This window comes from Mustelus asterias, chromosome 7 (genome assembly GCF_964213995.1).
Source record: "Mustelus asterias chromosome 7, sMusAst1.hap1.1, whole genome shotgun sequence".
Classification (NCBI taxonomy): domain Eukaryota; kingdom Metazoa; phylum Chordata; class Chondrichthyes; order Carcharhiniformes; family Triakidae; genus Mustelus; species Mustelus asterias.
The window spans coordinates 101,725,749-101,741,833 of NC_135807.1; the positions used below are offsets into that span (position 1 = coordinate 101,725,749).

The 16,085-nt window shown below is 41.8% G+C and overlaps 1 protein-coding gene across 26 annotated transcripts in view; it reads left to right on the plus strand.

Annotated features, from left to right (window-relative positions):
* LOC144495881 (cAMP-regulated phosphoprotein 21-like) overlaps positions 1–16,085 on the plus strand; it is a 751,410-nt gene that overhangs the window by 12,978 nt on the left and 722,347 nt on the right. For 10 of the 26 annotated variants that reach the window (XM_078216577.1, XM_078216587.1, XM_078216594.1 and 7 more), the window contains one exon: positions 13,134–13,247. The exons of 8 other annotated variants lie outside the window; for them this stretch is intronic. The gene's annotated coding sequence lies outside the window, so the exon portion shown is untranslated. Of the gene's footprint in view, positions 1–5,654; positions 5,722–13,133; positions 13,252–16,085 lie in introns of those variants that run through there. 8 more of the 26 variants (XM_078216592.1, XM_078216588.1, XM_078216598.1 and 5 more) reach the window with 2 other exon arrangements.

Consider the following 16,085-nt stretch of genomic DNA (forward strand, 5'->3'; position numbering starts at 1 on the left):
GGTAGTTAGATAAACACATAAGCAGTGATAGATAAAGAGGGGAGGGAAGAGGCTCGTGGGCAGCATAAGCACCAGGGCGGACTAGTTAGGCTGAATGGCCTATTTCTGTGCTGCCCTTTCTATGTACTTCAAATAGTTCTTGTTAAAACAAAAGTGATGACGTTAGCCTCCCAGTTTCTAAATGTGGAAATCACCATGGTGGAAAGCAAATTCAGTTAAATTGCAACAGGATGACACATTTGAAAGTTTTCTCTCTGACGAGGGTTCAGAATAAAGACTGCCATCTTAATCATTTAGGCCTCAAAGCACTGAGAACAGCCTTTCCTCAATGCTGACTAACTTTCCCATTGAAGCCATTAGCAGTCTCTTGCACGAAGCCATGTTGCTGCTTTATTTCCAGCATGTTTTATTTTAGTTTCAGGTTTCCAGCATTTTCAGTATTTTGCTTTTCTCCTGAAGAAAATTATTTGCTTGCTTTCTTTGTTACTTGCCTTTAAATGTTCCTCTACAATTTCAAATGTTAGTTTTTTGAAATGTAACATTTTCCTAATAAGTTTATTCATTGGCTGTTTAGGATTTTACTGAAAGCTTATTTCAATAGGGGTATTGAAGCAAAGCAATTCACTAAATCTATTAGACGTGCATATCTGTGCAGCGGTAAACAAGACTAAATGTTTTATTGACCATATTATAACAAATTACCAAAGTAACATTATAGTTTAATCAACATTGGTCATTGGATACTCAGTTGTCAGTATAATCAGTAAATTAGCAAACACTTGCTGCACTGGTGAGCTGCTCCTTTCTTCCACACGCACACAGCCCTTCAGATGAGTCTGCACCAGTTTACCTGGATATGAGTAGGACCTTTTCTATTACAGTTCCATTCTGGAAAGGGACATCTTCCATGTGGTACAATAATTACAGAAAGGAGCTGAGAAAGATTGGGCAAGGGAGAATCCCATTTCGAGCAATACTGGCATAACTTAGTTGGAAATGTGGCAAAAGAGAGGGGTGTGGGCTGATCAGCTGCAAGTCTGCAGATAATGCACATGTGCAAATTGCTGGTACTGCAATGTTTCTCCCTTGTTGGCAGCAGCAGTGCCAAGTAGGCAATTCTGAGAGACTCCCAAGCAAAGGCAGGAGGACTGGCATCACTAATAGGTAACCTAAATCTGAAGCTGCGGCTGGGAGTAATTGAACATAGGATTTGTGTGTTTGGTATTAACCCTTTCATGACAGATGGGAGGAGATTGAGAGTGGGAGGGTTAAATCTCCAGAAATCACAGAATGGAACCCCAACCTGATACATATGCATGTGTAGCTGTGTGTGTGTCATTTGGGAGCCTGTTGTAACTTTAACTGCTGCCATACGTGTTCTCTAGAATCATTGGCACAGACATATGAAACTTCATTTTAACTTCTTACCCAGGATGCTTCAGCCTTAGTTCCTTGATCACACTCTTATCTCTGACTCAGCAGGTTGTGGACTCAAATCTTATTCCAGCAACACAAGTACTAGATTGACTCTTCAGTTAAGCACTAGGAGATTGTTGCACTGTCACAGATTGTGCCTTTTGGATAAGATGTTAAATCAAACTCCCTCAGATGGATGTAGAAGATCCTATGCACTAATTTGAATAAGAGCAAGGGCAATCTCCCTGATTTCCCAGACAATGTGTCTCCCTCAACTAAAACCAAGGAACACATTATCTAGTCATTTCTCATTCTTGTATGTGGGACTATGCTGTGAGCAAACTAGGTGCCACATTTCCCTCAGTACATCACTAGCTACACATTTAAAGTATTTCCTCAACTATAATGGAGTCCTGAGTTTGTAAAAGGTGTGATTTGTAAATGCAAGTTCTTGCTGTTGTGCTTGTCCATCCTCTGGTTGTCTTCCCTTTGGTTATGAATTGCTGTGGCTTTTTTCTTTAGTTAGATTAATATGACCCAAAACACTTGCTTCCTTTGAACATCTGACCTACAGGCATTACAGCATTCTTACCTCCTCAGTTTTGTTTGATTTAGAGCTGTTCCCTTTATTGGTTTGGCTGCCCAACCTCTAATTAACGTAATTCTATATGACATACCACTCTTCCCTGGAATATTGGTTTTCTGTTGGACTAAAAATCCCTGGCTGATTCTTCCCTACCACTCTCGTGTAGTCTGCTCTAGAATGTAATCCACTAATCTTGCAAATATTCACATAATTTACTGATTCACTTCTATATTGCCAAAAAGCTGTGTGACTATGGTCCAAGAGCTAGTGAGAAGTAATTCTCTGAAATACATGATTTATACAAGAAAAATGAAAAACATATGTTTGCAAATACTAATTAAGTTGTCCCGAGTAATGAATCCCAAAAAGTTAGGAATTAGGAAAGGAAATGGTATATTAGCTGTGGTGAACCATCGTTGGTTCCCACTAGGTAGTACTGAGCCAGGGTCTGGCCAGTACTACGAGTATGTATATATGTTGCTGTTGGGGTTAGGGATGGGTTGTTCTACTTGTTGCTGTTGGGGTTAGGGTTGGGCTGTTACACCTGTATTATAGTTATTATGGTACATCCCAGTCGGGCTCCGCCTCCTGGGAGAGGTATAAAGGTCACTGCTCTGTCTGGGACCCCTCAGTCTGGGATTGTGTACTATATATGGTAGCTTCGTTGTAATAGTAAATAAAAGCCTTTATTTCCTTGAGCATCTCAAGCCTCGTGTGTGATAACACGCATCATTAGCTTTGGTTGCAAATGGATTGGAGTATAACAGTAAGTCTTGTAGAGAGACTGGAGATCTTGATGTTGTAGTAATTGCATTTCAGCAATAATCCAGCGACCCAGACTAATACTCTGAGGTCATAGGTTCAAATCCCACCATGGCAATAAAAAATCTGGAATTGAAATCTAATGGCTGACCATGAAACTATCATGATTGTCTTCAAAAGAATCTAATGCTCATTCACTAATGCCTTTAGAAATCTGCTATCCTTAACCGGTCTGACCTCTACGTGACTCCAGATGCTCAGCAATGTAGGTTGACTTTAAATTGCCTGCTGAAGCGGCCTAGCAAGCCACTCAGTTCAAGGGCAATTAGGGATGGGCAACAAATGCTGGCTTTGCCAGTGACACCCGGATCCCATCTATATTGGTGAGGTCACTCCTGGAGAACTGTGTGCAGTTTTGGTCAGTCTCTTCACCTGAAGAAACATATTCTGCCCGAGAGGGAGTTCAATGAAGATTTACTAGACTGGTTCTGGAATGAGGGGCTTGATTGGCCTATGTGGGCAGATTAAGTAAACCGGGCCTAAAAAATAAGTGCTGCCACCAGCGGGAACCCCAGAGTGATTCACATTGGCACTGGTAGCATTTGCCCAGTGGTGCTCCTTTTGTTGTTTAAAATTTCCAAAGCGGAAAATGTGCCTGCCAGCCCGGCTTCGCAGAGATTGGAATGCCATCTTTAAAAGGTGATGGTGACCCCCCCCATTTCCCCCTTGCTGACAAGGGCTACACCCTCAATCCCTCACAGAGGGGCTACCTGCCCCCACTCTGGAATGAATGTGTCACACCCCCCCACCCAATATCCGCAGGCATGAGGGTGACCTGACTGCCCCCTGCAGTCAGAGGCCTGTACCCTATTCCCGCCAACAGGAAAGACATACTAATATGGCATCTCCAAAGGCCCTGCTCCCTGGCAGTGACACTGACAGTGGGAGTGCTGCCAGCCTCTTCTATGACTGAAAGCGACCTCCATTGCAAGTATGTTATTCTCGCTTGAAAAGTTGAAGAAGACCCACTCTCAAAAACAAACAGTGAGCCTAGGTGTTCAGATCAAAGCACAAGCCTGTTTAAAGAAACTGATTAGAAAAGAGGAAGTACTTCAAACAAACATTGAACAAAGCTGCTGCCTGCTGTGAAATTGCCTGGACTTGTCAATCAGGAGGCTATTAAAAGGTATTAAAGTATGAAAGCAACAAAGCATTTCGAAATCTTGCAGCTTTCTAGGAAGACTCAGGGACTAGACAAAAACTGCAGTGTTAAAAGAATGGGGCTGAGTAAGCAGCTTTGGTGAAAAGAGGAAGTACGTGAGGCTTGCTGGAGTGTGAACTGATTGTATCGACAATGAACTGTTTGACCTGCTCTGGAGCTGTCAATCAGAGCAGATCCAAAGTGGGCAGACTGCACCTGCTGCTCATTCAGGCTACAAAATGGAACCTCTCTAATGAAAGGCCTGGGCAAGAAACTGATTGGAGCCAGCGCGATGGGCTGGGAGACTCACGATAGGTTTGATGCCCAGCAAAAATCCCACTTTGGCCCTCACCCAATTCAATGGAGCAGCGGCGATCCTGCCTGCTGCTTGTGAGAGAGGAGAATCCCCCCCTTCCCCCAGGCACTTATACATTCACTACAATTCATAGTGATCTAGGGTTAGTTTTCCTCAAGATTCCAGAGGAACAATTTCTCTATCCCAATCTTAATTTGTTAACCCTCTGTCTCAATCAGTCTTTCAAAGGAGGAAGATGCTTGCAACGGAGCCCGTGGAGTATTTTAACACGGGGAGGCTGTTACGCTGCAGCTTCCATATGGCTCTAACTGACCAGCAACAGCACTCACTCTTACTGCCTGCCATATAGGCATATTACAAGGATTTGTAGGTTGACAATCAATCTGTTTGGCCATGCCACAAATTCACCTTCCATGGCGACCTAGTCCTGAGGTGGGGCTTGAACCCAGAACTTCTGGCTCAAAGCTAGGGACGCTACCTACTGCGCCACAGGACCCCTCATCAGCTGACAAAGCACAGGCCTGACAGAAGCTTGATTGGAGGGTGGGGCAGGTGCTGAGAAAATGTTTTCCCTGGCTGAAGAATCCAGAAGAAGGGGTCACAGCCTTAGAATAAGGGATTGACTGTTCAGGACTGTGCTGAGGAGAAATTTCTCACTCAAGGGATTGAACATTTTTGGAAATCTCTACTCCAAAGTGTAGTGAGTGCTGAGTCTTTGAGTATATTCAAAACAGAGGGTGATAGATGTTTTAGTAATAAGGGATTTAGAGAGTACGGGAAGGTGAAGTTGAGGTAGAAGATCAGCAATGATCTGGTTGAATGGTGGAGTAGGTTTGAAGGGCCAAATGGCCTGTTCCTGCCCCTATTCTTTATGTTCAGTTGACTGGCCATAATAAGCACAGCCTAGTGTAATGTCATGGGATACATTTAATACTTTTGTGATGGCTTAGACATGGTGCAGCTTGTACAGAATATAATGGGGGAAGGGAAAATAGTGATTTATAACATTTTTAATGTATTTTGTAGAAAGAAAATGTTAGAAATTTGAGAGGATTGTTATAAGTTTGAAAACTTATTACTTTCCTCTTGAAGGATGTTATGATCTCTAAGAAACATTTAAACTGCCTTTTTGTTCTGATGTGGATTCACGGAACTGGCTATTGCTGTTATATATGCTTAAAAAATTTATTTCTGTAAATTGCCAGTAGATTTCTGGATCTGGTTTTACAGGGGCATATAGAAGACAAATCTTCCTGGAAATACAAGTCTGTTCCAGAAATTGGATAGAACAGTAATTACAGGGGACAAGTCACAGATGCAAGATTCTGATGATCCAAATGGAAAGACCAGTTTGAAGTCGTTGTTTCAACTGTGGATGAATCACTGCACTGGAAACTGTGGAGAAAGTTTCACTGTTAAACTTTTCCAAGTTCCTCATGTGTAAGCGGGTGTGCAGAAGAGATGAAGAGTTATTTTGACGAAAGGGCCAAATTGTGTTAAATGGGGTGTTGCACACGATTTCCAGTTGCTGATTATCATGATTTTGGGTTTGTCTGGAGGTGCTAAAATAGACACAGGAAAATTTAGCACTTAAACTGATTGAAAGCAAATTGTGGAGGAATATAGGTGGAATTTTCTGGTCCCTCCAGCCAGCAGGATTTTCCGGTTTTGCAAAGTCAGTGGACCTTTTATCGGCTTGCTGCATTTTCCAGCCCTGTGATGGGGCTGTAAAATCCTGCCCTATATGTGGAGCTCCATGCATCCACCTTTTACTGAAGGTGTGGAGTGTGCTGTCTGAGAATAGCTCAAGGACTGTGGGAGGGGCTGCACAACTTCTCAGAAGTCTCTCAAGAGAACATGAAGCATCAGAAGTAGAAGCAACAATGGACCGTTCAACCCCTTGAGACAACTCTGACAGTCCCCGTAAAGTCATGGCTGATCTGGTCTTGCTTCCATTCTCCTATCTACCCCCCATAATTCTTGACTCCCTTGTCAAAGAGGTTCCGCTGCCTGGACTGCTCTAGGGGAGTCCTGCAGTACCCTTCAGAACGAGGATCATTTAAAGCCAGGAAGCTCAGTGCCTGCACTGTCCTCCTCCCTTGTGCTGCCACCATGGTTTATGGTGAGATCCCTGCATCTCCTCCAATGTCTTCTATGGTCTGATTCCGTCTCCAGCCAGGATCCCATTGGACCCAGTGCCTGCTATGCTCCCATCCTTGCCAGCTTCACTGCTCCAATGTCTGGGCGCACTTCCCGCTGGGAACCTTTAACTGACCAGCCAGCATGAGATTGCATTTTTTTGTAAGTCTTGGTGGAAGCGGAAACAGTGGCTGCTTCCAACTGAGCCCTCCATGCGTGCTCAACATGGGTGAAATTCAAACCATGATATCCCTTTCATGAAACTATGTTGATGCTGCCTGATTGCATTATGATTATCTAAATTTCCTGCTACTATCTCCTTAATAATGGGTTTTAGCATTTTCTCAATGTGTGTGCCTGCATGCCAATATAATGCCAAAGTGCTGGGGTTAACATGGGGCTGGAGAATAGCACTGCCAATGGTATGATGTGTAGAATCACATGATAAGAGACTCTGAACACTCTCTGGAAGGATGCTGCAAGGAAGCAGCAGCAAGATACCTGGCAACACCTGGGATCTGTACATAGTTAAAGATTAAAAAGAAATGGTTCATGTTTAAACATGCAAGTCTCAAGATATCAGTATTGAGACACCAAACAAACCCACAACACAACATGGTGATTGGTGTGGTGTTACGATAGTGGCATTTAAAAACTAAACCTGGAACTAAAGGCAGCTGAAACCTGACTCGAGACAGACATGCACCTAAGAAGAAAATTTGAAGAAACAGTTGAGGAATACATCAGAGTGAGTGAAGGTCTGTTGCACGAATACCCTGAGTGCCAGAGTGAAGGCATCTGGTCAAATCACAAGACTGCACTGAAATCTGGCCCAAACTCTTAAAGCCACAGTGAATGATTTTGAATACAGTGACTGGTCCCACACTTTTCCTACTGCCATTTTCAATTATTATTGCGTGTTTGGAGAAGTTGACTGCAAATGACATTTTGAATATTTTGGTTATCAGTCTACCTTTGTAAATCATTTATAAATGCAGGATTCAGTGATAAATGAGCTGGAAGCGTTCCCCTACGGTTCAGTTAAAGATAATTTAAACTACTTGTTACAAATGACCCAAATAATTAGTATCAAAACTTTATAGCTTTTTGTATTTTTCTTCTCAACATTTTAATTGATCTGCTCCTATTTGTTGTTTTAATTTAGGGAATGGTTCTGCTTCCTGTTTGGATTGTGCAAGCTTTGCAGAGAGTTGCACTGTATCTGGTAGAATTTTAAATGTTTGTTTTTGTGTCATTAAAGAGTAGCTCGTTAAGTATAAAAGGAATAACGATTTGATCTCGTAATGCTAAAATCTCGATCCTCCTTTAATTTTTGGAAATGATTTTCTCTCGAATGCATGAAGAAACCTGATTTATTTTTAGTTTGTTTTCTAGTCATTATCATGTGACGTTTAATGCACAGTGTGTAGGTTTCTAGAGATGTAAAATGGGGCACTTTTTCCACAGGGTGTGACTGCAACAGTTGATTGATCTGTTGACACTTATAGCTATATAGTGATTGAGGGAAATGTAATTAAGATAGAGATCCAAGTAATAGATTGGAATGGAGGGGTCATTACCTGGAATGGAACTAGGAATGTATACAAAAAAAAAGACACAAAAATAGAGTAACAATGGGATTTTTAAAAAATTGATCAGTTTGGGCAGCACGGAGACACAGTGGTTAGCACTGCTAGCTCACAGCACCAAGATTTGCGGTTTGTTTGATTGGCCATGCTAAATTGCCCCTTAGTGTCTGGGGGATCAGCAGGATAAATACGTGGGGTTACGGGATAGGGCTTGGGTGGGATTGTGATCGGTGCAGACTTGATGGGCCGAATGTCTTCCTTCTGCACTGTAGGATTCTATGATTCTAACAGCCAGAAGCTCCAGAAATAATCTTCGAACAATAGTTTGGTGATTTTAGTTAGGGTCTGATACTTCCAGTTGTACGGATTTCTTTTGTAAATCTTGACAATTTGTAGAGTGAATTTCATCTTTTCCCATTTCTTAATAAATAACTAGTATATTTTTGAAAAGGCGACAATCCCCAAAGGATGAGCTGGGCAAACCCAGTCCAGTGTCTTATTCACAGGAAATTTCTGAAGATGATCATTTGGCAATGAAAAGCTGACCACTGGAATGTTTATGCCTCAGAAAATCCACCTCATTTACCTTCCTTTAAAAACCTGGAGCAGAAGCAAAAGTTACACGGCTAGTGGAAAAGTGCAGGGCAATGAGGCTAACTGAATGGCTCCTTTAAAGAGCTAACATAGGTATGTTGGAGTTCTGTGGACTTCTGTGCAGTATAATGTTACCATATCTCTGTGATGTTAATAGAGTTAAGGATAAATAGATTCCGCTGGAAACCGAGAACAAACCAGCCAACGACAATGTTTTGGATTATTAGAAATACCCCAAAGAGAGAAAAGTTGAATTGAAGGCAAAAGGCAAGTCTATAGATAATGAAAGAAGGATGACGGGAAAAATACAAACAGCTAGAAACGAAATTTTAAAATTAAAAATTAGGAAGCTAAAGAGGAATTATAAAACAAAATCATCAAAGAATATATAGTTAAATCATAAAATATGCAGTGGAGACGTATACCCAAAGGAAAGTGAAGGTAGAGACATGATCAGTGACAGTTAAAAGCAGAAATATTGAAGGGTGACTTTGCCCCCATTTTTACCAGGGAAACTAACAGGGTGGATATGATCTGATACTAGAGGAAGAGATCAAAAAGGATTTCAAAACATTTAAGATACGAAGAAGAGAGATAATTGACACACCAGAGGATAAAATACTAAATTCAGATGAATTGAATCCATACAGCCTCAAGACAGCATAGATATTAATATACATCTGTATAAATATAAAAGTAAATCAGAGGACTGGCAGGGAACTAATGTTATTTCTGTATTTTAAATTATATGCCCACTGAGCTAAACTTCCCCTAATGTTCCCCGCTGCCTTAGCCCTGAACTTTCATCTTTCTCTAGTTTGTTTCCTACCTGCCATCCTGCTCTCTCTGAGCTCATCTTATCCAGGAAACCCAGCTCTTGCTCCCTCAGCTGTATTGCAAATGGTTGAACACCCAACCTGCCTTCTTGGCCCACTGATGTTGTCAACGGCTTCCCCCCTCCAGGTAATGACCCCTCCATTTCAAGTGATCATCCCTCTCCTCAAAAAGCCCAACTCTATCCTTGCAATTACCCCTATCTATCAATCTTCTTTCCTCTCAAGTCCTTGAAGGGTCATCCAGTCTCAACGTTAACTCTGTTCTCTCTCCACAAATACTGTCAATCCTGCTGAGATTTTCCAGCAGTTCCTGTTTTTGCCCTTTGAATATCCTGTCATCTCTTGAATCTCTGCCCAGTTTTTCTATCATCAGGTAGAAGTTTCTGTTCCCACTAGTGCTGGGAATCACAGCAGGTTGGGGGAAACTAAACAAAATGGTCAGTTGGAACTGTGTTCTCCTGAGTTTGAAGGCAGATTACAGGTGGGTCACCTTTCCTGCTGGTCTATGTTGGGAAGCAGATTTGTTTTCATTTGCATCTCCTGAATGCTCATTAAAAGATCCACTTGCCTGAATTATATTTCCCTCCAAATTGAATGTCTTGCCAATGGAGAATTGGAATGGCTTAATTTACATCTGTATATAAGTGACGGGTACCTGACAAACCTCACTTCATCCATGACTTGGAAGTCCGTAGATGTTGCTTTTGCATTCCTTTACTGTTGCATGTCGGGTGCCTGTTGCACTAGTAAACCAATTCTGGGCACTGGAGCCAGGAACACTGGGGAGGGCTGAGAGGGAGGCAGGATTGGCTAGGGAGTAATGGTAGGGAAGATCAGGGGGAAAGGTGAGACAGAGGCAGGGTGGGGGGAAAACGAGAGGGGATGGTGAAATGTTGGCAGGTATGGGGAGAATAGAAGGTGAAACAGTAGCAGGACTCGACTGTGAAGGGAGGGGTAACTCAAAATGGGAAGGATGTGACTGAGATGGGCCTGGGGAGGAGATCAGTCTGATGGGGTGATCCTTAAAAGTAAGATTTCATGATGTGGCCTTGAGAAGGGAATGGGTCAGGTTGGAAAATGGGAGAAGGACATTAAAATTGAAGGATTCAGGGAGGAGAACAGGAATGTTGACATGAACAATTATAGGGTCGGTTCATGGGACAAGGCTGGATAGATGGGAGGAATAGAGATTAGGAGGCAGCGAATATGGATGTGGATGGGTTCAGAATAGGCTAGAGGTTAGAAGCTGGTCCCACTTACAAACATTAAGGCAGCACTCTTAGATTGGATACGATGTTGGATCTCTGCATCAATGTCAGTCTTGGATGAATGGCGGCTCCCCAGGTAGGAGAAATGCCACTCGTTTGGAAGAGTTTCAAGTGTTTCACAACAGCAATCCTGTGAGGAAATGAGAAATTCAGACAAGGAAGTTGGCCAAGAAATTGCCTGAGGATGCTGAATGTGAAGAGAGGTCAGAGGCTGATTCCTGGGGCAGAGGGAGATTGGAGGTCAATGGATTTAGTACCTTTGGATGGTGGACATCATGGATAACAGAAATGCTGCTACAGAAGCCTTAGGAATTTGCTGCAGTATATCATATACATAGGTACGCTGTGGCTACAGTGTGTAATATAGTAGGTAGAATGGATGTTTAGGCTCAAATAAACATTGGAAGATTAGAGGGAATTATTTAAAATATTCAATTCCTGGGGCAGTAAGAGCTGGGAAGATAGGAAAATATTCATTCTTTATTAATTTATTTGAACCTCCTGGTTATGTTGTATGCCTGATCTACTCAGTTTAATACAAAAAAAAGCTGGTGGTAATAAAGTTACGGATTTCAGATTGTTATATTTTGAGAATGATGCCTGAGCTTAGATAAAGTTTTTAAATCACATGGTAGCGTTTAAAAATGATAACTTACCACTGCCTAACAATAAAGAGGTTTTATTTTTTGTATTGCGTTAGATTGCAATTGATGCCATTGGTTTATATTAAGGATGTCCAAACTGTAACCATCCCTTTACTCCATCCATAGAATCCCTATTGTGGAGAAGGAGGCCTTTCAGCCCTGTTGAGTCTGCACCTACTCTCCGATAGAGCATCTTGCCTATCTCTGTAATGCCACACAATTTACATCGCCAATCCCCCTAACCTACACATCTTGGGACACTAAGCTGCAATTTAGCATGGCCACTCCACCTAACCGGCACATCTTTGGACTACACAAGCCATCTCATAGTCGAAGGTTGAGCACATTACAGTGGTTTAAGATCAAACACATGAATCACTTCATTAATACAGTTCTAAACTAATGAACAGTTGGATTGATTTTCTTTGTCACAGTGGTACATTACCGATAGAAAGCACGGAGCTCTCCAGAAATATTTGTTGGGGAGGGGGGGGGGGGCGGTGTTGGGGGGAGAGAGAGGGTGGATGCAGCTTTGGAGGCAGGGTGCTGGGAAAGTTGCAGGAATCCCCTTCAGAACACAAGTTTCCCAGGGAAGATCAATCATGAGAATCAGAGGCGGAAAATCAATTAGGTCAATTAAGGTCCCACTAAGGGGTAATTTTCCCATGTCGAGGGAACCCATTGAGTCCGGGCAATGATTTGGAAGCGACGTCCAGGTGGGAGGTTGGAGGGCCAATAAAACCTCCCCTCACGGCCACAGCTGCAGCCAAAGCCAGTCCTGTCACTAACAGCTCTGGGCATTTTTTTAATGCTTTGAAGCATTTTGAAGCACCCTTGTCCACTGTGCTTACACTCATCTCTGCTACCTCAGTAGTGCCCACCTCTACCAGTGGGTTTCCAGTGTTATAGGCACTCTTACTGGGCTCCAATGTTGATGCCCACCTGCCATCCTTAATTGGATGGCGAACATGGAGGTGGTCAGTTAAAGCTAGCCTCACGGGTGTGCTACTGGCAAGTGCAGGCTTGGAATCTGCATAACAAAAATAATCAGAAGTCTCATCTTGTTAACAAACAGCGGCATAATCACATCATATATTAAGTAGTTCAATCAGGCAGAAATGTCATCAGGACCAATATTAAGAACTCTAAGATTAATTTATCGACTTGCCTACTGGGTTGCTCTCGTGAAGAACTGGCATAAACATGAAGGCTCAGATGGCCTTCTCCTGTGCTGTAAATCACTTTATGATTCAATGATGAAAGCTGATGGTTGCAGTATTTGCAGCAAGACACTGCATTCACTTTCTCAGTCACTTGTTGGATTTCTTTGAATTTAGTGGGCCTGAAGAATTGGAAGGTGACATATTTCATGCTGCTATCTCAATGATAAATCCTAACTGAACATCTAGATCTGCTAGTATCAGCAATTAGAGATATTTAAAATTTAATAGAATTAAACCATGGTTTTCACAACAGGTTAAAAATCCCTATTATGTAAAACTTTCAACTTTGAATATTATTTCATTTCAACAGAATTATTGATTATGACCTCAGCGTTGTAATATGCAGCGGGTTATTAAGAAGTTGATTTTGTTCATAATGAAACCATTTCAAATATGAATGTACAGATTAAGTTAGTTGCATTTCTACAAAAACTGTACATGTATAATTATCTGAAAATACTTTAAAACTTTCCACTCCAAGACGGTAATATCATAGTGCAATGGTAGGGTAAGATGTTAGTTGAAAATGACATTGACAGTATGCACGTTCCTTTATTAGGTTTCACTACTAATCTGTCGACATTCAAAGTGCCGGTGCTGCATTGGAAGCCCAAAGGGATGCATTAGAAAGTTCTTCATCATATTGCTATGATGGCAATGCCAGCTGCTTGAAGTATGTGAGTACCGCATATGTTGGCAATGGTCTTAAGATGACAGGAGTCAAAATGCCATTGATCTGAGGCTCGGGACTAGCTATTTTTAGACAGAAGCAGCATAAATGGTTCATGACAGTAGACCTAATCTCTGCCACTAGGTGTTGCTGCAATGTTGCAAGGGACCCAGTGGCAGAATTTAGGAGCAGCAGCAGAATGGTGGTACCTGTTACTTGAAAAGGGCAGCAAGGGTAAGAATAGATAGCATTTTAGGTTCCCTCAACCAGTGAAAACTAAATGGATGGAACAAAATTACGGGGCAGTGACTGCATCTGGTATGAAATAGTTAATCACGATTCAGATAATCATGGCAGCTGATGCTTCTTAGGTTTGGCTAGAGCAAAAGTAATAGTCATCAAAGCTGTTAAAAGTCAACCAATATAATGTGTTCTTCATGCACACACGATGTAATATAAACTGCTTCAATTGAATGTTATACTTTTAGTTGCTACCTTTCTTCTTGCCTTGGGACTTGTACGAACCTTGACCTGTGTCATTGCTGTGGCTCAGGTGGGCTTGGTGATGTATCTTGACTTGTCTGATTTTAATTAATGCAGAGAATGCATCTTTCAGGTGATTGAGGCTAGTGGACTGCATTTTCCTCTTTAGCCTATTGAAGCTTGCTTCAGTGGGCTCTCTGATCTTATTGTGTGGTTTACTAAACATTAATGAACTTTACTTTGCAAAATTTTACTCTGAGCAAAGAACATCTTCCACCAGGAATACATAAGTGGAAATCTGGAGATGAGTTTCTCAAGCTTTCTGTCCATTCTGAATTGCTGATGTGCAGACCCAGTGAGGGAGGTTTCAAAGCAGGATATGACTTTGCACAATTTACACACTACAAGATACTGTATTGGTTTTCTAAAGAGGTCTCTCTATGCTCCTTAGTTTATTGAAGATGTTTATATTTTCTTGATATCATTCGATAGTTTGTGAGATGGTTATCTGCTATACGTCCATATTTTAAAAATGTAATTCAAGATCTAAGTGACTTGAATTCAAGGCTTCCACTAATGTCTCACTAGACTTAGAGGAGCACATAAGCAGAATCTTATCGACATTTTGCTCTGATGGTCTTCCCATTGCTAAGCTCACGGTGTGGTAAATCACAGAACAGATGTTTGTCCCACTGATGTGTGACACTGCACTTTGCTGCAGAAAGCAACTTACTTTCTGTTATGCGAGGCTTTCAGATTTAGCTTTGAACTAAGACGTCCTTCAGAATAATTTATTTTGAAACTTTAATCATTGCCCTCTTTTACTGTAAATGTCTAATGTGTTCGTGACTTCACTTTGATGGTCTTACAAGGTTAACACCGGAAACAGGGAATGAGGGATTCAGTAATACACAGGAAACAGGGAATGAGGGATTCAATAGTACATGAGAAAGCAGTGATAAAATAGTGAGGGGATTCCTCAAGATTATAAGAGTTAAGGGTGATTTGGGATGACCAGCAAAGGTATCAATTTATTGAAGTTTTCTTTCCTTTGTTGGAATATGTTACATCTGGGCAAGATCTGAGCTTCTTCTAGATTATATTTACACATTTCTATGTCCTCTTTGAGATTGTTTTAACATATTTGAAGGATATTTGGTTTCCACGGCTGTAAAATTGATGCTGTTGATGAGTATGAAATATTATACTTCATGTCTTGTTTAGAATGTTTTCATTTTGTTTTATGATTGTACCAGCTGTTTACTATTATACTATAGGCTCAGGATATTACAGGGATTACTGTTACTGGTGTGAGTTTGATAGGGGCAGAGTGTGAAACATAGTTAGTAGCATCAGAGTTACACTGGGGAATGTGAATTTCATTATTAACCACCAGGAGAGAATTCTGTGAATGAGAGTGTACACATTGTTGTAGACTTCCACTCCAGTCAATGCATCTTCAATGTTTTGAAAGCATGAGATTCTCCTTTTTTGAAACATTGGGCCAAATCTCCTGGTCCCCAGGTTGTCGGAGACCAGACATACAACTAGGTGTCGGGACTCTGTGGAATTTCTGACGTGTGGATTCAGGTGGGAATTGCCTGGGAAGCTTAAACTTCCAATGGGTAATTCTCCTGATCCCCAGAACCCTCCATGATTGAGTTAAAGATTTGGAAAAGATATGTGGTACTTACCTGAATAAATACCCAGGAAATATTGGACAGATTATAATCTAGTCTAACATCTAGATAACTCACAACTAATCCCCAGTCACACTGCCCCCCACCTTCTGATCTGACCCAATCTGAGTAAACCCACCCACCTCAACCTAACCTGGCTAACCACCGTCATTGAACTGACCAGACCAACTCCCTAACTACCCATCTCACTCGCCTACCCCATAACCCATTTACCTACGTTACTCATCCATTCACCAATGACGGACTTTAATACCGGACTTTTTAAGGATACCCGATCTACCTAGTGCCGAATAAAGAGGGCTTGTCTTCTGCACTGATTCTCTTCACTGCTCTCTGCTCTGAATGACTTCTGGATATTGCATCAGAAAACGTAACCAGGTAAGTGCACCGTGTTGGGCACAGCAATTCTGCATCTTGGTCTCCTGCGTTATACAGGATGTAATTCACTTTGAAATCATGTAGCTCACCTTTCCACAGCCACTGAGCCACATAGAAACATAGAAACATAGAAAAACTACAGCACAAACAGGCCCTTCGGCCCACAAGTTGTGCCGAACACATCCCTACCTTCTAGACCTACCTATAACCGCCCATCCTATTACGCTCCATTCACTCATCCAGGAGTCTCTTAAAAGACCCTATTGAGTTCGCCTCCACT